The sequence below is a fragment of the Nuphar pumila genome, chromosome 16 (assembly GCF_984573655.1).
Source record: "Nuphar pumila chromosome 16, dmNupPumi1.hap1.1, whole genome shotgun sequence".
In the NCBI taxonomy this organism is placed as follows: Eukaryota; Viridiplantae; Streptophyta; class Magnoliopsida; order Nymphaeales; family Nymphaeaceae; genus Nuphar; species Nuphar pumila.
Window position 1 is genome coordinate 53529921 of NC_143264.1, and position 4343 is coordinate 53534263.

General features: G+C 43.8%; 1 non-coding gene across 1 annotated transcript; it reads right to left on the minus strand.

The window, feature by feature from the left end:
* Window positions 1-1280: 1280 nt before the first annotated feature.
* LOC149813243 (small nucleolar RNA R71) lies at window positions 1281-1383 on the minus strand. Its single transcript, XR_016428417.1, has one exon. It is a non-coding gene; the product is annotated as a small nucleolar RNA R71 (small nucleolar RNA).
* Window positions 1384-4343: the final 2960 nt, after the last annotated feature.

Sequence of the window (4343 nt, forward strand, 5' to 3'; positions counted from 1 at the left end):
TGAAAAGCATATTTAGTTTCCAGGGTTATTATACAAGTGAGAAGATTCTCTAAGTGGCGAAAAGACAGAAATATCCTTGGTGTGGAGCAGAAGACTGAATGCTTGTTTAGTGTTCTTTTAGTGCTTAATTGTAGTTGTATTCACTTTATAATTGTAGATTGCCATTTGATATTAATAAATTAAATTTTCTAGAATTGTAGTTATTAATTCCTATTCCCTGAGGATCGACCCGTACTTACCACTTTGTGGAAAGTCGGTTTTTATCTTTTTTGGTTGACGATTTTCCAAAGTTTTATTGAAAATAATTGTTTTAAAAAGAGTATTCCAAAATATCAACCAAATTTTGGCGCCGTTGCCGGGGAACGGCGAATTAATTACTTTATTTCTTAGAGTTTAATTTATTATTATTTTGTTTTAGTTAGTTAATTAGTTGTTTTCTTTTTAGTTAGTAGGATTAGTAAGTGAATATAGGATTAACATAGTTAGTAAATATAGGATTCACATATTGTTCTTTTTAGGATTCACTTAATTATCATTCTGCAAGGAGCGATTAGACAGGTGGGTTTTAGAAAAACATAGTTTGTGATTTCCTGTATTTATTTGTTTTAGCATTTTAGAATAGTTTACTTTGTTATTTAATTATTTAGTATAGAATTCTGACATAGCTATATAGCATATTTATTTGTTTTTAGTTACTGTTTTTTTTTGTTTAATTACATTTTAGTATCTGTGCTAGTTTAATTTTTTTAGTTGGTCGTTTGCTTACATCTGGTCTTAGTACCAGTGTATGCAGGGTCGACGAGGTCTAGGAACCCCATTACACCCATTTGTTGACAACCCAGAGAGAATTTTACATTCTCATCGAAGTTCGGCAACAATGGCTGACATGGATCCTCCACCTCCACCCCCAGTTCTTTCACGCCCTCTGCGGGAATACTTCATTCCCACAGACTATGTTCAGGCATCCTGCATTCGGAGACCCGATGTAGGAGCGCCACATTATGAGATTAAGGCCAGCATTATTCAAATGCTTCCATCCTTTTATGGCCTTAGTCATGAGGATCCCTACCGACACTTAGATGAATTCCTCGAAATCTGTTCTACTGTTAAGATACAAAATTTCGATGATGATGCGTTGAGGTTGACTCTATTCCCTTTTTCATTGAAGGACAAAGCCAAGTATTGGCTAAAGTCCTTAGATTCTGTAGAAATAGAGTCCTGGGATCAGTTGCAACAGGAGTTTCTTCGGAAATACTTTCCCATTGGTCGCACGAACCAATATCGTAGAGCCATCACTAGCTTTTCAGAGTTAGATGGTGAGCGCTTTCATGAGACCTGGGAGAGAATGAAGGATCTCCTCAGGAAATGCCCCCATCATCAGGTGCCGAAATGGCAACTGGTGCAGAGTTTCTATGATGGATTGTCTGACAAGAATCGTCAGATGATCGACTCTTCATGCGGTGGGACATTCATGCTGAAGAGCGAGGACGAAGCATGGAGGCTATTTGATACATTGGCCGAGAATTCACTCCACCATGCTTCGAGCTCTCATTCTGATAGAGCCACACCCTGCATTCAGAAGAAAGCTGGCGTTCTTGAGATTGGTCCATCTACTGCACTGCAGTGTAAAGTAGACATGATTGCTCAGAAGCTGGACCAGCTTCTCTCAGGACCATCCACTACACAGCAGGTGTGTACTCTTTGTGCCAGTCCGGCACACGAGATCACTGAGTGCCCTTCGGCAGCTCAGTACCCTGAATTTGTTCAAGAACAAGTTCAGGCAGCTCAGGGTTACGTCAGACCGCCAAATAACCCATTTTCATCGACATATAATCCGGGTTGGCGTAACCATCCCAATTTTTCTTGGAAGAATCCACAGTCTTCTATACAGATGCCTTCTTCCTCTCAGCCAGTTCGGCAGCCATCTTTTACTCAGCCATTTCAAAGACCGAACTATGCTCAGTCTTCTTCTTCTTCAGTTCCTTCCCCGATTCAGCAGGAGTCTGCCCCGCAGACATCTTTTGAGGAGAGACTTCTCCAGGCATTCCAAGAGGTGAAAACCTCTAATCAGAACGCCTTCGAGAAGTGTAGCCAGATTTTGAGCTCGCATACGCAGTCCATTGCGAAGTTAGAGTCGCAAATGGGACAGTTAGCTGAGGCTATTAGTAGGAGACCCGAGGGTACATTGTCGAGTCAGGCTGTCATGAACCCGAAGGGTAAGGACCAGATGACTGGAGGCCTATTTCATACTGAGACACAGCAGCAGACTAAATCAGTTATGGCCTTGAGGAGTGGACATGAGTATCACGTTGAGAGTAGAGAGAAGATAGAGGAGCCAGAGACCATTGTTTCACCTACGTCGGCTCAATCATCATCCCCATTCCCATCCCCATCATCACCTTCATCATCTTTATCCTCAGAGAAGAAGAAGGATAGGAGTGAGCCTTCTCGCAAAGAGGAGGAGCCAGCAGAGTATATTCCCCCACCACCCTATCCCAAAGCATTAGAGTCTCCTGGTTATAGAGGGAAGCAAGGTGCGAAGATCCAGGACATGCTTGATATCTTCAAGCATGTGCAGATCAACCTACCTTTGCTCAATGCTATTCAGCAGGTGCCGGCTTATGCCAAATTCCTGAAGGAGCTATGTACGCAAAAGAGGAAATCCAGAGAGCGAGTTCCTAACAGGGTCCATCTGACTGAGCAGGTGAGTTCAGTACTTCAGCATCAGACACCACCAAAGCTCAAGGACCCTGGATCACCTATCATTGCTTGTACTATAGGGAACATCCGGATAGAACGCGCATTGCTCGATCTTGGAGCAAGCGTGAACATTCTGCCCGGATATTTCTTTGATTCTTTCGGGTTAGGGGAGATGAGATCGACTCCGATTACACTTCAACTGGCAGATCGTTCCGTCAAGGTACCGAGAGGTGTCTTGGAGGACGTGCTAGTTAAAGTGGATGACTTTTATTTTCCAGTCGATTTCATTATCCTTGATATGGAAGGAGTAGACAGCCAGCACCAGACTCCGATTATTTTAGGCAGACCATTCTTGGCGACTGCCAATGCGTGCATCAATTGTAGAACTGGAGCCATGGATCTCTCATTTGGCAATAGGAAGGTAAAGCTGAATATTTTCAATGCCGCGATGGGACCAGCAGGAGACATGGACTGCTTTCATGTAGACATTGCACAGGAGTTAGTGGAGGAGCAGCCCGAGTTGTACATTACTGAGGATTCTTTAGATTTGTACCATATAGAGAAGAATAGCGGTTTAGATAGTGTAGATGTGTCTATAGTGTCGTCGGAGAGACCACCTTGGGGAGCAGTCAGGGAACCTCTTCCACCACTTGCGGAGACCCCCGCCAAATCGTCGATCGAGTCACCTCCGAAACTTGAGTTGAAACCCTTACCGGATTCACTCAAGTATGCATACCTCGGAGATGATGAGACTCTGCCTGTGATCATCTCGTCCTTGCTCACTGAGGAACAGGAACAGAGATTGCTGACTATTCTTCGAGAGCACAAGGCAGCGATTGGATGGGGAGTAGCGGATCTAAAGGGGATTGATCCTTCATTCTGCATGCATAGGATCCATTGTAATGAGGAAATCAAGCCATTTAAGGATATGCAGAGAAGGCTAAATCCCAACATGAAGGAAGTGGTGAAGAAAGAGGTGGTGAAGTGGTTGGATGCCAGAATCATTTACCCTATTTCTGATAGTCAGTGGGTCAGTCCGATTCAAGTTGTGCCGAAGAAGTCAGGACTCACTGTGGTTGAGAATGAGAAGGGTGAGAGAATTCCGATGAGGACCACTACAGGATGGCGAGTCTGCATCGATTATAGGAAGTTGAATGTGGCAACTAGGAAAGATCATTTCCCATTGCCATTCATTGATCAGATCTTAGAGCGACTCGCAGGACAGAGCTACTACTGCTTTCTAGATGGATATTCAGGATACAATCAGGTAGCTGTCCATCCTGAAGACCAAGAGAAGACCACGTTTACATGTCCTTATGGCACCTTCGCATTTAGACGTATGCCTTTTGGGCTTTGTAATGCCCCGGCTACTTTTCAGAGGTGCATGCTTGCTATCTTCTCGGACATGATTGATGATGTGATGGAAGTTTTTATGGACGACTTTTCTGTGTATGGCTCTTCTTTTGAAGATTGCCTCCACAAACTTGCTCGAGTACTGAGTAGGTGTGTGGAGACCAATCTCGTCCTGAGTTGGGAAAAGAGCCATTTTATGGTCCAGGAGGGGATTGTACTTGGACACATTGTGTCCAAGCGGGGTATTGAGGTTGACAGAGCGAAGGTGGAATCCATTTCTCGTTTGACTC